The 20467-nt window shown below is 44.7% G+C and overlaps 1 pseudogene; it reads left to right on the top strand.

Annotated features, from left to right (window-relative positions):
* LOC148135260 (putative G protein-coupled receptor 139) overlaps window positions 1-19940 on the top strand; it is a 60066-nt pseudogene extending 40126 nt beyond the window's left edge.
* The last annotated feature ends 527 nt before the right edge of the window (window positions 19941-20467 follow it).

Raw genomic sequence — 20467 nt, 5'->3', positions numbered from 1 at the left:
CTTTTAGACTCTGATCGCCAGCGTCTGCAGTCCTCACTTTCTCTCGGCCTCTTATAGTAAGAGATGGAAGTATTATCACTCTTTGTGACATATTATTCAAGGGCGTGATAATTTGTGGAATGTGGACTGAAATTAAGCATTCCCTTGTGTAACATCAGGTTGGAGTGCCAAATCAAGATTGGGGAAGGAACAGTGACAGTGAGCACAGTGTCAGTTCCAGGAATACAGTTTCTTCTTGGAGTTGGGATCCAAAACGGGAGAGACAGCCCTTGTGGTGGAGAAGGCAAAGGAAGACTAAGGAGCTGCGGAGTTAAAAAAAACCCAGGAATTTTTCCACACAGTGTCGTAACAAGATCCCACTGTCGTAATTTACAGCAGGAAGAAAAAATGAAAGAAAAAAACAAAGGAGTTGATGTTCAGTTACCTGACACCCTGTTCGGTGTAGAAAAAACCTGAACAGGCAGAGGGTCAGGCAGAGGTGTTTAATCCCGAAAGGCTAATGGACGTGCAACATATACACAGAGAGGGGGGGGGGGGGGCGAGAAGGAATCAGAGTGTATTGTCGAACATTATTAACTTCAAGATAGAATCCTAATATTAAAACAGAGACCACGACAGGTCAGTGCAGAAGGGAAATGGACTGAAGTGCACCAGATTCTGTTACCGGTAGCATACAGCATTATGGTCAGCACAAGAACTAACTGCAGATGGTCACCTAGGTGTACAGAAGACTCAGGCTAAGGTGCGGAAGCATTTCTAGTGGCCTGGGATGCACAAGGACGTGGTTAATTTTTGTTGTACGTCATGCATGCCAAATCGTAGGTAAGTCACAGGCAGTATTAAAACCAGCATCTTTGTTGCCAATTCTTGCATTTGAATAACCTTTCACGTGGGTTATGATTAATTGTATAGCTGCCCTTTCTAAACTAAAAGTGGAAACCAATATTTTCTGTCCATAATGGATCTGTCCACCAGATTGTCAGAGGCAATTCTATTATTGGAGTGTTAAGGCAAACAGGGAGGTGGGGGAGTTGGCAGCTTTCTTTACTTGCTGTGGGCTACACAGAGAAATGCAGTCAGACCCAGGGTCTCATTTTACCGCTCAGCTGTTTAAGGAATTCATGGATAGCTTAGGCATACAGTACTTCAAATCAAGGGCGTCCCATCCTGAATCCCAGGGAGCCTTGGAAATTTAGCATCAGATACTGAAGAGCATGTTAACAACGTACTGTCAAGATTGCCTGAATGATTGGGATAAAGGTGTTCCATTAACTTGCTTGCCATCAGAGATGCCCCAAATAAATCTACTCAGTTTACTTCCTTTGAGTTAATATTCTTACATGAAGTGAGAAGTCCTTTTAAATTAATCAAATATAAATTGACAGGACCAAAGCCGGATATCTCAGACTTGGATTATGTATGTGAGTTGAGGGAGAGATTAGATGAAGTCGGTGAGTTAGCTAAACAGCACCTGAAGAGGACACAGTATAGAGTGAAGCAGGTGGCAGATAAAAAACTCTGAAACTTTGATGATTTCCTGTGAGGATGACGTATTGGTATTGCCACCAGTGGTAGAAAATCCCTTCAAAGCCAGGTTTCGTGGCCCCTTTCAAATTCAAAAATGTTGAGTCAGTTAAACTATCTGGTAAAGATACCGGATATGACAAAAACTTTATCGAGTATGTCATGTGAATGAATAATGGTCCAGCCACATTTAAGACTCAGGAATCGAGTTGCGGCCAGATGAACAAATTGTGCAATTTATCTGTATAATGTAGTGATCTTGAGCAAGTGATTGAAAGCTCACATGTTACAGTTGGCAGAGCATATTGAACGATTACAAGAAGCATACTTGGTAATAAACTTTAAGAAAACAGAGTTCACGAAGGCAGAGAGGACGTTCTCAGGACATTACATTGGACATGGAAGGTTGACACCATGGAACATAAAGACGAAGCGCTTTGAGGAATTTCCACGACCATCCTCGAAGAAAGAGGTGCATTGTTTTTGGAACTGAGTGGATTCTATCGGAAGTTTGTTCCAAACTTCAGCAGCATATTGGCACCACTGATGGATTTATTTAACAAGAGCACAGAATTGTGGTGGACAGAACAATGGCAGAAAGCATTTGAGAATTTTAAAGCAGGATTAATCACTGCACCAGTTTTAGCTACACCAAATATTTTGAAACCCTTTGATAATTGTGTTTGATGCTCGGGATATACTGGTCGAAGATGTATTGATACAGAAAAATGACCATGGAATTGAATGGCCAATTGGCTACTTGTCGAAAAAACTCTATCAACCAGTAAAAGAAAAATAGGAAATCTCCATTATTGAAAAAGAATGATTAAGTTTTGCTCTGGACTGACAATATTTTTAATGTTTATATGACAAAGGAATTGTGGGAGATGGTCGTGGACAACGACAAACCTCTCGCATTTCCTGGAATATTTAAAGACCAGAATACAAGACCATTTCATTGGAGTCTTATCTTACCGACTTTAAACTTACAAAATGTACATGCTGTTGATCCTAAAATGTGATAGCAGATGCGTTATCGCGGATTTAAAGGAAAAAGTTGAGATAAGATTTGACTTATTGCAGTGTTATATATGTATGCAGAATTAATATGCATGGTATAGCTGAGATGAATACTTTTGTATTTCATAATAATGGGATTAAGAATTAGAAGGAAATAAATGAAGCCGCCTTTTCATTCTGCTGGTTCATGTTTTTGTTTTCCTGAAGTGGGAGGTGTTATGAAGCCAAAAGCATGTCAGGTCACATTCAGACAGAATGGGTTTTGCTGAATAGAAAGTACAGCCATAGATGCCAGCTAAAGGTCAGCCTGTTCCACATGTAACAATTAGTTTGGAAATGGATAGCTGAGTTTTGGTTGCTGTTTTGACAACAATTCAAATACAAACAAAGAGTTTAACTAACGCCCAGGATACCAGAAGCCAACAGATTATGAATATTATTGTTTGGACAACTGGAAAGCAATCAAATTATGTGAATTATTATATCATGGGGATTATATAAACCCAGCATTTTGAACACTAGAGGGACATCCACTGCTATCCAACAACAGAGTAACTGCTGTAGAGCAGAAGTGCTAACTGGCCATCTCAAACACACCCTATCAAAGATACATGGTCATGTCAAACCTACTTGCAGGAAACAAAACATGACCCAGGGAGACCAGCAGCTGGAAGAGTGAACACAGCGGGCAAGATGGAGACAGTGTGTCTTGAGATTGTAATGTTTAATATGTGGGTTGTTGGAACAGCATATTTTTACAGAGTTGGAGTCAGATAGTAAGTAGCTAAGACAAGAGGGGCTTGTATTTGTGAATAGTTGTTGTTTAGTGTTCACTATTAAAGTTAAGAAAATAACTTGCTTGCTAATTTTTGTTTATATAGTGGAATGTAGGAGGTCTGTGCCACTCATATTTTAACAGATTACGAGGTGAGGCGAGCTTTTCTGGGGCTTTGGTTTTAATTAACAGAGGGGTTTGACTCCACTTTGTAAATGTCCATCCACGTTAACCCCATTTCCCTGCAGTTTGCCCATATCCTTCCAGTCCTTTCTGATTCACATATTTATCCAAATGCTTTTGAAATGCTGTTAATGTACCCCCTTAGCCACATATGCGGGCAGCTCATCCGCGTACCATCCTCTGTAAAGAAGTTGCCCCTCAGGTTCCCTTTTATTCTTTCCCCTTTAACCTTAAACTGATCCGCTCTCGTCCTCGATTTTCTAAACCTCGGAAAAGACTGAGAGCATTCACCCTATCCATATTCCTCATGATCTTCTACAGCTTTATAAGGTTCCCCCCTCAGTCTCCTACACTCTAAACAAAAGGTCCTATCTTGTCCAACCTCTCCCTATAACTCAAATCATTGGGTCCTGGCAACGTCCTTGTAAATTTCTTCTACACTCTTTCTAATTTCATAACGTCGTCCCTATAACAAGATGACAAAACTGAACACAATACTCCAAGTGCGGCCTTACCAAAGTCCTGTGTGACTGCAACATAAATTCCCAACTTCTCTACTCAATGTCCTGCCTGATGAAGGCCAGTGTCCCAAATGCCTTTTTCACTGCCCTGTCTACCTGAGACTCCACTCTCAGGGAACCGTGCACCTGAACGCTAAGGTCTCTCTGCTCACTACACCCCGTAGGTTGCTCCCATGCACCATGGAACTCCTACCTTGATTTGAGATTACAAAATGAAAGACCTCACACTTCTATACTAAATTCCATTTGCCATTTCTTGGCCCACTTGCCCACCTGATAAAGGGCCTGCTGCAATTTCTGATAAACTTCCTCATTGATCACGCTACCATTTATTTTAGTGTCATTTGCAAACTTACTAATCATGGCTTGTACATTCTCAACAAAATCATAGATAACAAACAACTATGGACCCAGCCTTCAGTCTAACAAGCATCCTTCCACTCAACTCTCTGCTTCCTACCTACAGGCCAACTGTGTATCCAATTGGCCAAATCCCCCAGCATTCCACGTGATTAAAACTTCCAGAGCAGCCTGTCATGTAGAAACTTATCAAAGTCCTTACTGAAATCCATAGAGACTACATTTACCGCTCTGCCCACATCAACCTTCTTGGTCACTAAATCAAAGGACTCTTGGAAATTTGGGAAGCATGATCTCCCACTCACAAGTTTATGCTGACTGCTCCGAATCAAAACCTGTGTAAGTAATGGGTGCAGACAATGGTATGCTGTCCTTCATTGTAAGATGATTCGAGTACATAAGTAAAGCCATCTTCCAGCTGTTGTAGAGCCCTGCTGAGGCACCCTCTACAGATTTGATCTCCTTTGTAAGGGATGATCTCCTTACCACAGACATGTGTGATGGTATCATGAGAATAAAGTGAAGAAGCTGAGTGTTTAATCTGTAGAGCTGTGAGAGATGAAGAAGTGGTGACGCTGAAACATGAGTGGCAGCGATCACTTATTTCCAAAAAAGACATTGACAGGGAGAGAAATTCCATACTTTACCCAGGATTGATTGGTTTGATTTATTGCCACGTGTACCTCAGTACAGGGAAACACTTTATTTGTGAGCAGTGGAGGCAGATCATAGGAAGCATGGCCAGACAGATCATCGGGTGGGAATAGACTTGGACAGAGTAAGGCACACAGGTTACAATGAACAGGACGTGCACGAGACAAGATCAATCTGAACAAGATCAGCATTATTTGAACTTAGTGAGTTCATTCATCAGTCTAACGTGGCTTTCCTAATAGTTTATATGCCTGAATTAACTCTCCACACGTTATTGTGCAGTCGGCGTGTGAACCCGACTGTTCCTGTGTAAGTGGCTCAAGGGACTGGCTTCTTCCTCGTCCGATTTGACAAGGACAGGGGCCTGACTGGGTTACCCCTGGTTCCTGTTTGACAGTTCGATCTGCCGACAAGTGTGACAATGCTGCAGCTTTAAGAGGCTATTTTGTCCTGGTTTCTTTTAAGAGAGAGATTAAACGATTGTTACCAAGCAGGATAGTTCAGACCACTTGAGGAAACAGCTAGCAAGGCCTTGGGTTTATTTTAATGCATCCTGAATGGGTGTGGCCAGTTCTCACAGATTAAGATCTCTGGGTTTTGGTTTCTCAGTAACATCAGAAACTATAGGGATCGCCACAGAGTTGGAAGCTTCAGGGAGTATCTCCTGGCTGCTCCTCTCTGAATTTTCTCTTGATGCTGTTTTCAATTCCTGAATTTTCCTTTTTGCTAAGAGCTGTGTTTATAGGAATTTTCTATGTTGGACTAGTTCATTAGTAATAGTTCCTAGATCTATCTACGTTTCCTGGTGTTAAGCTGTCCAATAGAATTACGTTATTCTAAATTCCTGTTTCTTTGGTTTTATTTCATCTTTCGTGTTTAAGTCGAAGGTGTTTTGCTTACCACCGAGTAGTTTGCCCAGTCACATTGTATCTGGAACAGACAGTTTAGATTTCCTTTAAAATAAGAAAACATTAGAATCTATTCTATCGCCTTCAAATATTTTCGTGGGGGTCTGGTGTGGCCCATCACACTAGACTCCTTCTCTTCGTGAGTAATAGGCTGCAGCCACTGAATGGGCTGTCCCACTTCTTCTCCAATAGTTTCAATGGGCTGAATGGCTTCCTCATATTCCTGTGAAACCAACGTTAGGTGCTGAATGAACTCTTATTTTACTGTGGCAATATGCAGTGTCAGGCAGTGCTTTTACATGAATGTTACCGACACTTTAACAGCACAAGTCTCAATGGAGTCTGGATCCTGCTGCACATGGACACAGACCAGTTCAGGAGCTGACAGGGCATAAAATGTTCTGAACATTGTGGAATATTCAGTGACCATACCCACTTCTGATTTTATGGTGGGGAGGGTGAGGATGAGGATGGTGGCGGCGAAACATGGATGAAGCAGCTGAAGACGTTTGTGAAGAGGAAGCTACCCTGAGGATCTCCCACAGAGGTGACCCAGGACTGAGATGATGAACATCTTCCTTGACTCCAAACACTGGAGAGTTTACTCTGATTCCCATTAAGTCCAGTTTTGTTAAGCTCTTTGATGTCAACAGAAGTCAACCACTGCCCTGATATCAGGGACAGTCATTTTTACCTAAACCCTTGTGTCAACCTCTTTTGTTCATATCAATAAGCCATGATATAAGAGTAGCAAGTGTTTTCTTCAAACAGGTGGTATTGAATGTCAGGATTTCTTTTCTCAAGAGTGTTTGGGGAGCGAGATGAGGTAGATAGATTTTGACCTGTCAGAGAAGTGAGGGCTATGAGGAAGTGGGCATTAAAGAGGATTTCAGACCGAGAGCAGATCAGTCACAATCTTGGTGAAGGACAAGGTCGGCTTGGGGAGTGAACGACTTGCCCCTGTTTCTGATGTACTCACATTCTGTTATTGGAAAGTCAGTGGGAATTCAAAGTTTGTGCGAAGACTTGTAGCTCGGGTGCTCGTTGTTGTGGTTCTGTTCGCCGAGCTGGACGTTTTTGTTGCAAACGTTTCGTCCCCTGGCTAGGCGACATCATCAGTGCTTGGGAGCCTCCTGCGAAGCGCTTCTTTGACGTTTCCTGGTGTTTATAGTGGTCTGTCCCTGCCGCTTCCGGTTGTCAGTTTCAGATGTCCGCTGTAGTGGTTGGTATATTGGGTCCAGGTCGATGTGTTTGTTGATGGAGTTTGTGGATAAATTCCATGCCTCTAGGAATTCCCTGGCTGTTCTCTGGCTTGCTCTATGATAGTAATGTTGTCCCAGTCGAATTCATGTTGCTTGTTGTCTGCGTGTCTGGCTACTAAGGATAGCTGGTCGTGTCGTTTCGTGGCTAGTTGATGTTCATGTATGCGGATTGTTAGCTGTCTTCCTGTTTGTCCTATATAGTGTTTGTGCAGTCCTTGCATGGTATTTTGTACACTACATTAGTTTTGCTCATGTTGGGTATCGGGTCCTTCGTTCTGGTGAGTTGTTGTCTGAGCGTGGCTGTTGGTTTGTGTGTTGTTATGAGTCCGAGGGGTCGCAGTAGTCTGGCTGTCAGTTCTGAGATGCTCCTGATGTATGGTAGTGTGGCTAGTCGTTTTGGTTGTGGTATGTCCTCGTTCCGTGGTCTTTCTCTTAGGCATCTGTTGATGAAGTTGCGCGGGTATCTGTTTTTGGCGAATACCTTGTATAGGTGTTCCTCTTCTTCTTTATGCAGTTCTAGTGTACTGCAGTGTGTTGTGGCCCTTTTGAATAGTGTCCTGATGCAGCTTCGGTTGTGTATGTTGGGGTGGTTACTTTCATAGTTTAGGACTTGGTCTGTGTGTGTGGCTTTCCTGTATACCCTTGTAGTGAATTCTCCGTTCGGTGTTCTCTATACCATCACGTCTAGGAATGGGAGTTGGCTATCCTTTTCTTCTTCTCTCGTGAATCGGATTCCTGTGAGTGTGGCGTTGATGATCCGGTGTGTTTTTTCTATTTCCGTGTTTTTAATGATTACAAACGTGTCATCGACATATCTGACCCAGAGTTTGGGTTGAATTTGTGGTAGGACTGTTTGTTCTAAACTTTGCATAACTGCCTCTGCAATGAGTCCCGAGATTGGTGATCCCATGGTTGTTCGATTGATTTGTTCATATATCTGGTTGTTGAATGTGAATTGTGTTGTGAGGCACAAATCCAGTAGTTTAAGTATGCCGTCTTTGTTGATAGGTTCAGCGTCCTGTTTTCTGTTCTGCATTTCCAGCAGGTTGGCTATTGTTTCTCTGGCTAGGGTTTTATCAATCGAAGTGAACAGTGCCGTCATGTCGAATGATATCATGGTTTCTTCTTTGTCTATGTGTATATTTCTGATGATGTCCAAGAATTCCTGTGTTGATTGTATAGAATGTTTGGATCCGCTGACCAGGTGTTTCAGTTTCTTTTGTAGTTCTTTGGCCAGTTTGTATGATGGTGTCCCTGGTAGTGATACTATGGGTCTGAGTGGGATGTCTGGTTTGTGTAGTTTAGGTAATCCATAGAATCTGGGGGTGTTGTTGCTTTCCGGTTTCATTCTTTGTAGGTCAGCTCTGGTTATCTGTCCGTTTCTTTGTAGATTCCTTAGTGTGTTATTTATCATATTGGTGAGTTGTGGTGTGGGGTCAAATTCCTTCATTTGGTAGGTATTGATATCTGCAAGTAGTTGTTGTGCTTTTTGGGTGTAATCAGAATTATCTAGGATGACTGACATTCTGCCTTTATCTGCTGGTAGTATGATTATGTTCTTATCGTTTCTTAGTGATTTCAGTGCTTCCCCCTCCTTGGTGTTGAGGTTATGTGTTTGTCTTTTCCTTTTTCTCATCGGTGCGACAGTTTGTCTCACTGTTTGTTGTGTCTCTTCTGTCAGTCCATTGTTCCTGAGTGTGCATTCTAGTGCTACTAATTCAGTGGGACTTATTTTAATGAGTGTTTGTTATTGAATTTTGCATTCAGGATGCCCAGAGGATTTTGTGAACCATCGCTGGATGCGGTATAGGGGCTGCGTTCTCAGTGAATCTGGGTCGACAACATGACCGACAAATGAAGCACAAGTTGCAGAGAGGGGTATCTCTGTAAAGAGAGATGAGGCCTCTTTCATACCCAGTCTGTGTATTCCAATTACATTTCCCAAATCACCTCAAAGCGTGTGGGATAGTCTTGAGAGGCTGAATGGTCTCCTCTGTGTCTTTGCACCAGATTATAGGAGTACGTAGCCTCCAACTGTCCCTGTCTACAGGTATGAGGGGCTGAATGGAACACAGAAACATGGGACTGAAGAGCAGGATTGGGTCATTAGATACTTTGAGCCTTCTCCACCAGGCACTAAGATTGTGGCTGATCAGGTTGGGGTCTCAGCCCCACTTTCCTGTATGCATCCCATTGTGCATGACTCATTTCTCTGTCAAATATTTACCTAACCCAGCTTTCAATCAATGTGAACTTAGAGGCATGATAAACTTCCAGTGAAGAGAATTCCGACTTGAATGGCCCTTTCAGAATTTTTCGTCGTCCCTCTTATAGAATCAGAGAGTCATGCAGAATTGAAACAGACCCGTTAGTCCAATCTGTTCACTCCGATCAGATATCAAATCTGATCCAGTCCCATTTGCCAGCATTTGGCCAATATCCCTCCTCTTACAGATATTTTTTTTAAATGTGCGATTGTAACCGCCTTCACCACTTCCCCTGACAGCACTTTCTGTGCACACACCACTCTGTGCGTGAAACATTTAACTTCAGGTCCCTTCTAAATCATTCGCCCTCGCCCCTCCAACCTATGCTCTCCTGTTCTGGACTCCCCTATCCTGGAAAGCAGAACGCGGATGTTCAGAATATCCATGCCCCTGATGGTTTTATAAACCTCTACAATGTCACCCCTCAACCTCTGACACTCCAGGTGGAAACACCTCAAACTAATCAGTCTTTCCCTGAAGCTCAAACCTCCAGACCTGGAATATCCGTGTAAGTCATTTCTGCAGAAAACCGAGTTGGACGCAGTATTCTTAAAGTGGCCTCACCAACATCCTGTACAGATGCAACATACCACCACAACCCCTATACTCAATGCTCTGACTGATTAAGGCAAATGTGCCAAATGTGTTCTGCACCAAACTGTCTATCTGCGACTCCACTTTCAAGGAACAATGTACCTGCAGCCCTATGCCCCTTTGTTCCACAACACTACGGAGGACCTTACCATTAAGTGTATAATTTCTGCCCTGATTTGCCTTCCCAAATTGCAAAACCTCGTCTTTATCTAAATTAAACTTCATCTGTCACTCCTTGCCCCTTTGTCCCATCTATTTGTGATATCGTCGTACTCTGAGGTAATCCACTACACCACCGTTCTGATGTAATCTGTAAACTTACTAACTATGGCCGCAATATTCACATCTAAATCTTTACATAAATCATGAAATGCAGTGAACTCAGTACTGTTTCTTGCAGCACACTGCTGCTGACAAGCTTCCAGTCTTAAAAATATCCATGTTTCTTCAAGCCAATTGTGTCTAGCTTCTTCTGTATCCCATGTGACTGAAATTTACTAATCTGTCTACCAATCAGAATGAAATACTAGCGTTCACTAGAAAAAAGGAGAAAGGGGGCGGGGGGTGGGGGGGACCTGATTGAAGTTTGCACAATCATGAATGGTATAGACAGGGTGGACAGAGACAAGCATTTTTCCAAGGGTGAAGGAATCATAACGAGAGGTCGTGCTTTCAAAGTGAGGGGTGGAATGTTTAAGGGGGATACACGCGGTAAGTACTTCACACAGAGGGAGGTCAGCGTTTGGAACACGTTGCTAGCAGAGGTGGTAGAGGCAGGCACAGTAGATTCATTAAGATGCGTTTGGACAGATGCATGAGTAGGTGGGGAGCAGAGGGAGACAGATGCTTAGGAGTTGCCCCACAGATTTAGACAGTACATTTGGATCGGCTCAGACTTGGAGGGCGAAGGGCCTGTTCCTGGGTATTGCAATTATATAATCAATATTTCCCTTTCTAAAAATACACACACACACACACACACACACACACACACACACACACACACACACACACACACACACACACACACACACACACACACACACACACACACACACACACACACACACACCAATTTTAACTTGAAAGAACTTGGTCCAAATATTATTGGAACTCATGACAAAGGAAAAATTGTGAGATGGTCCAAAACGTTGTTCTGCTTCTGAAGATATTGTACTCACACAAGCCGCTAGCAATGGGATTTCATCCTGGGAGAGTTTGGATTTGGCTGAGTTCCCTTTGCTTTAGGCAGTGAGTAGATTCCAGTGAATTCTGGTTAGGGATCACCCAAAGGCTAGCACGGTGGTTAGCACTGCTGCCTCACAGCACGAGGGACTTGGGGTCGATTCCAGCCTTGGGTGACTGTCTGTGTGGAGTTTGCACATTCTCCCCTTGTCTGTGTGAGCTTCTAATGGGTGATCAAGTTTCCTATCACAAACTATGTAGGTTCGGTGGATTGGTCATGCTAAATTGTCCGTAGTGTTCAGGTGTTTCCAGGTTATATGCAATAGTCAGGGGTAAATATAGGGAAATGGGTTGGGAAGGTTGGTATGGACTTGTTGGGTCGAAGGGCCTGTTTCAACACTGCAGGTATTCCATAAAAATAAGAATGGTAACGATGACTGTAGAGGTTTTTTAAGCTCGCACACATTGTGTGATGAGGGACAATGAAGGAGGGAGAGTGCAATAGGTCGTTCCTTCTCGGGCAGCTGACATTTTCTCTCTCTCTGAGTTGAATTACACAGTAATGTCATTCTCTCCCAAACTGTACCATGTGAGGTCTCCTTGTACATTGTCCAAACTATGTCTCCATCACGTTCCCTGTTCCATGTAGGTACATCATTGCTGCAGTCATACACAGCCATACCCTTCGCAGAAAATGGTCTCGGTCAATTTGAAGATAAAATTTATATGTCCCTGCATCATTAAAAAATAAAATGTTCAATTTATTCAGAATACCCGTGTTAAACTGAATGCATTTAAAAAAAATACAGAAATTGCTGGAAAAGCTCGCCAGGTCTCTCAGTACCCAGATGCTGTAGTTGTACCAGCCTCCACCACTTCCTCCGGCAGCTCATTCCATACGCACACCACCCTCTGTGTGAAATGGTGCCCTTTAGGCCTCATCAAAACCTTTCCCCTCTCACTTTCCACCGATGCCCTCTAGTTTTGGACGCCCCTAACCTGGGGAAAAACCCCTGACTACTCACCCTATCCATGACTATTTCGATTTTATAAACCTTTACTGCTGCAAAATGTGACCCCAATCAACACGAATGGCTATACTTTCAGTCATCCTGGGCCTAAATTCTGAAATGCAATACTGACATCTCTTCCTTCTCCAAAAAGTCACAATTCTAAATCCATTTTAATCAGTTTGTTCAGATGTATCCTGAGACAATTCTGTGGGCTTTATGCCTGGACCGTTGTGCCCGGAGGTAGGGACACTAACATCACTCAGCAATACCCATAAAGCTGTAACAGTTTTCTCCTATGTGTTTGTTCATCAGACTGTCCTGACATGCTGGGACATACCTTTGCAACAGGCAGGACTTGAATCCAGGCCTTCGAGCCCAGAGCTAGGAATACTACCACACAAGTACAGGAATTGGAATCAAATCCAGAGCTCTGGCTCAGAGACAGGGACACTACCCACCACACTACCATACCCAGATTTTGGGTCATATTTTAGTGCCCACTTTCAGCTTGGTGTGGATTTATTATAATCAGGTTACCATTACTGAATTACAAACAACACTTTGTATTATTAAACAAATGCAAGATATTTGTCTCAACTGTAGGATATTGAGTGTACGTGCTGTGCCATCGAAATTAACTATAAACATCTTTAATTGCTATTATCTGTAGTCTGCAATATTAAGGAAAGAAATCCTGCAGACACAGTCTGCCCAATGAAGGGTCTCAAATAGATCTTTATTACTGAACAACCGAGACGAAGGAAGAGCTTACTTTCTGACCTCAAATCACCGGTCACTCTTAACCAACTCTCACGCGCGACTCTCCTTTTCCTAAAACCATGAAATGACACCAGGCCACTGATTACTGTCCAGCCTCTCCTCCCCACTGACTGTGTATGCAATCTGTCCCTCCTCCCCCTAACCACACAAGGCAACCCAAGCTCAGGGTCTTTGTGAAAATCAAGGCCGGAGTGTGTAGGCATCCTGGAGACGGCTGGGCGTTTTAAAATTGAAGGGGAGGGGGAGTTGACAGTAATATTACTCACTGGGCTGAGGGATGGCTGATGGAGTTTAGTTTGGATTCATGCGAGGTACTGGGTTTGGTAAATCAAACAACTGCAGGACCTATACAATTAAAAGTAGAGCCTTTGGCAGTCGTGTAGTACAGAAACCTAGGCCGTCAGGTTTAATTCTTTAAAATTTTTCATCTCATATAGATAGTGTGGTTAAGAAGGTGTTTAACACACATGTCTTCATAGGACAGATCTTTGAGTATCGGAATTGGGACTTCATGTTGGGGTTGTATAGGACATTGGTGAGACATCTTCTGGAATACTGTGTTCAGTCTGGTCATCCTGCCCGCTCATTCCAGAGGAACACCACCCTCTGGGTGAAAAAGGTCACTTTTAAAGGTCACCCTTAGGTCACTTTTAAATGTTTCCCCTCTCACTTTAAGCCTATGTCCTCTAGTTTTGGACTCCCCGTACCCTTAGAAAAGACCTTAACTATTCACTTTGATATTACTGACGTTGATATTAAGCTGGAGAGGATTGAGAAGAGATTAACCTGGACGTTGCTGGGAAAGGAGGGAGTGAGCTATGAGGAGAGGCTGGATAGGCTGGGATTTTTTTCACTGAAGAATATGAGATTAAGCAGTAACTTTACAGAGATTTATAAAATAATGAGGGGTACAGAGAAGCTGATGTCTTTTCTCTAGGATTGAGAATTCAAAACTGAGGGATTTTTAATGTGCGAGGAAAAAAGATTTATGAAAGTCATGAGAGGTAATTATGTTAGACAGAAGCTGGATTGTGTGTGGAATGAACTTCCAGAGGAAGTGGTGAAAGCAGGGACAGTTACAATGTTTAAATGACATTTATATCAGTCCATGGATAAGACATCAGTTTGGATGGTGCTGTGAGCAGCTGTCCTCTCCCTCCCCATTCCTGTTGGTATTCATCCTCTGCCAATGCCTGTGCAGTGGCGTATGGAGGCCAGCAGAGGGTGAAATTGCATCACTTTAAGCACCACAGAGACAGCCAGACCTGCCCCACACAGAGACGTACAGATACACACACGGGGATGGTGAGGACACGGCGTGAAGCTCATCTGGTAATTTAAATGAAACATAAAGAAATGCTCAATTCGCCTCGTAAACTGTTAAAATATGAGAGACAGATCTGCCAAATTCCACTGTTTAAATAAAAAACATCATTTTATTTTTTCACTCTGAAAGTGAACATTTGACATTAACTGTGCACAACTCTGGGACCCTCTTTCTCTTAACTGCTGATTACCCGACTCCAGTCTATAACAATATACTGTGTCTGGGTCTGCCATCCTCTCATACCACAGGTGCTTGTAAGCTCTCAGTTCAGAACAGCATTCCCTCTCTCTTGAAGGTATAGCACACACTTTCAACTTCATCACATTATACCCTGATGAATTTCGATAAGCGGGACCTATCCGGATTTCTTTTGCTCTGTGGTTTGTCAATATTTCATTTGCTCCGTCTGGTGTGTGTCAGCACTTTTGTTGCTCCATTGACAGCATTTCATTATTCGACTTTGTCCATAGGAATATAGCAGTATTTCACTTGCTCACACTCGTGTATGTGGGTCAGGATTTCAGTTATTTCATGGGGTCTGTGACGCTATAACAATCTCAATGTTTGTAGGTGGCACCGAACCTGGAAGAACTCTGCAGTATATGGAGGACAGTGTGGAACTCTAAAAGGACAATCACACGTTGGTGTAGTGTTCAGGTTTATGGCAGATGGGGATCAATGCAGAGCAGTGTGAGGTGATGTACATTGGTCGGAAAGACAAGGGAAGACAGATTAAAACAGGCTGTGCCATTATAAAGGGGGTGCAGGAACAGAGGGCGCTGCATGTACATGAGCACAGATTGATGAAGATGTCAGGACAAGTGGGGAGGGCAGTAACTATCACAGATTAGTTTCAGTATCTGAGCTGTTTACAGGGGGAGGTGTAGGAGGGTGTCTCCGTGCTCCCTTCCTGGGAGGTGGGGGTGATTATGTGTTGTGAGCCCACCGTCCTGCCCACCGAGACCGTGGGGATTCCATTTGTATCAACTCAACACAAAAGGAAGATGGCATTAGGGCCATGGCATGTAAGTTGTGCCGGGGGAAACGGAGCTGCCAGTGGGTTTAAAGTGAGAATTGCCCTTCACTGAACATTGCTCCTTACTTGGTCGGTGGGGCGTGGATGTTTCAGAATCTCCACACGAGGTGTCCCTGTCCTCTCCGACTCGTACCAGGATCCTCCCCACATGGCGGGGGGAGGGGGAGGGAACGGATATCGGGCATTCCATCACCCGGCTTGGCCCTTTCTGTCCTATTCCAGGCTGTTTCTCCTGGAATGGGAGAAGGGGAGGGAGGGAGGGTGGGAATGGGTGGTCCTGCTGTTAGGTTAGTGTACGTGGGGAGGAGGTCATGGTGAGGTGTCCGGAGGGAGTCAGTCCACAGTGTTGTATCCATGCAGTGTTATTAGTGTGGGGGTGACGTGCAGGGACGGGGGGAGAGAGAGGGAGAGAGAGAGACATAGAGACAGAGAGAGAGAGAGAAGGTGCAGCATGCGGCAGTGACAGTGGTGGACCATGAGCCTTGCTCGGGGTCGGTGCTATAACAGATATACAGTGAGTGTGAGGAAGCAAAGAGAATATGGTGACGCTTATCCTGACAGAGCAGGGAAAGTTATTGATGCTTGTCCTGTATTGCTGGACATTTCTTCAGACTGCAGATACTGCACTGAGCTGGGTGGTGAGTTCAGACCATGCTCAGTGGGTCGGGTGGTGTCGCCCCCTCTGGGAAGAGAATTCTCCCCCTCTGTACTAGCCCATCCACCAGGACCTCCATGCCCCTGTTGACAAACCGTGGTGTAATTGTCCCTTATCTGCCATGCTCGGGATAAACTATGCAGGGCAGCTCCAAGCTGAGAAAGCTCAATCTTGTGCCCATTGGGCTTTTAAAGATGACATCAGTGTCAAGGGTCACGGAATATCCAGGGGCATCTGGGTAATGGTGTGTACCTCCAGCCATGAAGGACTCCATTTACAAAGCTGTAGAAAAATGCTGATCCAAAACTCTCCATCATCTGACCTCACACCAATATCCCTTTTTCCCATCTTTCCTGGGAAGACAGACTCATGTTACAGGATGCTATCAAAGTGTCAACCTTTCAGCATTCTGCAACCTGGGAACACATCCTTCCATGAAACTGTCTCTCAGTCTCGCCCTCTCTGTCTATTTCCCAAACCCCTCCCATGTGGTGATATTTAAACTGATTCCCCCGCCATCTCTCTCTGGCAGTGATGTTCACTCCCACAGCACCCCCTTCTCATGACACAATGGAGATATGGAGCTGTAAATGGATGGGAGCTGTACATCCCGTCACTTCCAGCATGGGCTGCAAGTTTCCCCACGCTGGGCAGTGATCTAACACAGTGTTACTGAGCATTTCATTGGGATGGTGTACACAGCTCTACATGCATGAAGGGTAACTGCTCCTCGTTTACAGATCAATGCCCTGGGGTGGGGTATACAGCCCTACATGCTGGGAGGGTAACTGCTCCTGCGTTACAGATCAATGCTCTGGGATGGGGTACACAGTCCTACATGCTGGGAAGGTAACTGTTCCTGGTTTACAGATCAATGCACTGGGGTGGGGTACACAGTCCTACATGCTGGGAGGGTAACTGCTCTTGGTTTAGAGATCAATGCACTGGGGTGGGGTACACAGTCCTGCATGCAGGAAGGGTAGGTGCTCCTGTTTTACAGATCAATGGACTGGAGTGGTGTACACAGTCCTGCATGCTGGGAGGGTAACTGCTCCTGGTTTACAGATCAATGCACTGGGGTGGTGTACACAGTCCTACATGCTGGAGGGGGGTATCTGCTCCATGTTTACAAATCAATGCACTAGGGTAGGGTACACAGTCCTGCATACAGGAAGGGTGAGTGCTCCTGGTTTACAGATCAATGCACTGGGGTGGTGTACACAGTCCTACATGCTGGGAGGGTAACTGCTTCTGGTTTACAGATCAATGCCCTGGGGTGGGGTATACAAGTCCTACATGCTGGGAGGGTAACTGCTCCTGGGTTACAGAACAATGCATTGGGTTGGTGTAAACAGTCCTACATGCTGGGAGGGTAACTGCTCATGGTTTGCAGATCAATGTACTGGGGTGGTGTACACAGTCCTACTAACTTGGAGGGTGACTGCTCCAGGTTTGCAAATTAATTCACGGGTGAGCTCTGCACAGATCGCTGTGATGATCAGTCATTCTGGTTGAGATTTATAGATAATGCAATGATGTGGTCTGTGCATCTCCCCATGCTGGATGGATATATGTTTTAGGTTCACACATTAGTGCCCTGCTGTGGTCTGCACAGCTCTCGGTGCTGGACAGATATATGGTCTGGGTTTATAGATCAATGCACTGCTGTGCTCTGGGCAGTGTTCCACTCTGGACAGATCGCTGGATTGTATTGACCAGTGCAATGGATGAATCTGGAGAGATTGCTGGGTTCTACTGAGCAGTATACTGGCCTGGTCTGCAGTGTTCCACGGTGAACAGGTATCTCCACTGGGTTGATGGTGTCTGGGCTGATTCTGTGAGATGGATTGAGAGTGTGGTATATCTAACAATTTCAGCTGATCTGGCAATGCCTTTAGTTCCCATCCCTGTGATTGGACCCTCCGTCACTCTCCCCATTAATGTTACAGTGTGCCCAGGCACCGTACGTCATTTTGGTGGGATGGGAAGGGGGGAAAGGTGATGGACAGGTCAAGGGGTTCCCCGGAACGTTCTGTCCCCGACATTCTATAACTGACATTCCCCGGAAAGTTCCGTCCCCAACATTCTGGAACTGAAAATCCCCGGAACGTTCCGTCCCCGACATTCTATAACTGCCATTCCCTGGAAAGTTCCGTCTCCGACATTCTATAACTGACATTCCCCGGAAATTTCCGTCCCCGACATTCTGTAACTGACATTCCCCGGAATGTTCTGTCCCCAACATTCTATAACTGACATTCCCCGGAACGTTTTGTCCCCGACATTCTATAACTGCCATTCCCCGGAATGTTCTGTCCCCGACATTCTATAACTGACATTCCCCGGAACGTTCTGTCCCCGACATTTATAACTGACATTCCCCGGAACGTTCCATCCCTGACATTGTTTGTGAACGGCCAGACGTCAGTGAACTGAACAAAAGTTAAGATCCCGAGGGAAAATATCCCGTTCCAGAGAGAAGGAGACACTGTTCCAAAGGACCCTCAGGCAGCTGAAAGGGTGAATACGTTTTCCCTGCGTTTGCATTTCTCCACGACACAGGATCGACCACAATTTAGAACAAAATACAGGAATAACCAAACTCCGTTTGTCTTCAGGAAACTGGGAGAGAATCCTTCAGGACAGCAACGTTTCCACCCTCCATATTAGGAACTGGGAAGGAGTGACCTGTGTCTGCTCGCGAATGATCGAGTGTATGGGAATGTTCTAGAAATCATCTGTCCTTATGGACGTGTCTCTGTGTGTTTGGGGAGGGAGCGTTTTTTGTGGTTCATGTCACATTTTCATCAATAATTCAGACCTTCTCATTTGTTATTCCAGCTCCAATTATTTTAATAAATCCTTGAATACAGGGACACTTTTTAAAATCTCACTGGGTCCACAATCAAACGGGTCCCTTTGCCTCTAGGCTGATGGATAATGGGTTTGTTTTCCATCCTCACAGTTAACGTAGTGACCATCTACGTCCTGCTTTATAAAGATTGTGGATTGTCTCCATGTGTCAGACGTTACCTGGGGGCCATGGCAGCGGCGGATCTCCTGGTCATTATCCTCGACCTGATACTGAGACACATTCCCATTGTTTATTGGGAACAGTTTTATTTCCTGATGGACTCGGTCCCCGTGTGTAATATCCACGCCGTCCTGCTTTATGCAGCCACTGACTGCTCTGTCTGGTTCACCGTCACTTTCACCTTTGATCGGTTTGTGGCCATTTGTTGCCAGAAGCTGAAAAGTAAATATTGCAGTGAGAAAACGGCGGCTGTGGTTCTGGGAGCAGTGACTGTGCTGAGCTGTTTAAAGAACATTTTCTGGTATTTTATGCTCACGGCTCGGTATTCGCTGTGGAACGAGCCCTGGTTTTGTAAAGGAACAGCCGTTGTTGCAGTCTCCATTGTCTGGGTCACAATCGAGTTCCTCCACCACATTCTAACCCCGTGTGTCCCATTTCTCCTGATTCTGCTGCTCAATATTCTCACAGTCAGACACATTTTAGTGACCAGCAGAGCCCGCAGGAGACTCCGCGCTCACACCAATGGGGACGCTCAGTCTGACACTGAAATGAGAAACCGAAAAAAATCCATCATTTTGCTGTTTGTGATCTCGGCCAATTTCATCCTGTTATGGTCAACGTTAATGCTGTATTCAGTATGGGGCAGGATGTATTGGATTGGGTATGAGTCTATATTTCTCGATCCCTTTGTGCAGGAATTGGGCTTCATGCTGCAGCTCGTCAGTTGCTGCACAAACACTGCGATTTATGCCGTGACCCAGACTAAGTTCAGGCAGCAGCTGAAGAATGTGCTGAAATATCCCTTCACCCAAATCCATCCATCCATCAAATTCCCTCATTAATCAATCCATCCGGGATTTTCTCATTTCAGTTCAGTGTTTCAGCGATGGAGCAGCCTGTCGCTATGGTAAGACTGAGGGTAGCGCTGGTTTGTCCATCCTTATCCCACAGGGGTATTCCAGGGAAACATTTCAATGTTTCAATGTTTCTCACAACTTACGGGCCAGTGAGAAAAGGCACCATCCCACTGACTGTATCCATCACTTCCATTTGTAAACAATAAAAATGTTGATTAAAGCGTGCCGAGCAGCAGAGTGACCGATGTTGTTGTATGTCTGTGTGTTGGAGAAGCTGAGCTGGAGAGAGACCGCCTCAGCCCCAGGTCCCGGTCCTCAGGGAAGGGGAGGGCACCACGCCCTGAGCTTAGGAGCTGGGTTTAACTCCCTCTGTCCTTACTTTTCCTTCTGGGTCTCCCAATCCAACTTGGCTCTCAGCAGAATTCACCTTGCTCCCTTTGTCCCTCTCACTCTATATATCCCTCCCACTCTCACACTGCCACGCTATTTCTCTCTCCTTTTCCCATTTATGC

The sequence above is a fragment of the Chiloscyllium plagiosum genome, unplaced genomic scaffold (assembly GCF_037043375.1).
Source record: "Chiloscyllium plagiosum isolate Xiang-an unplaced genomic scaffold, Cpla_swu_hap1 HiC_scaffold_50, whole genome shotgun sequence".
Classification (NCBI taxonomy): Eukaryota; Metazoa; Chordata; class Chondrichthyes; order Orectolobiformes; family Hemiscylliidae; genus Chiloscyllium; species Chiloscyllium plagiosum.
This window is presented reverse-complemented; position numbering and strand designations above follow the sequence as displayed.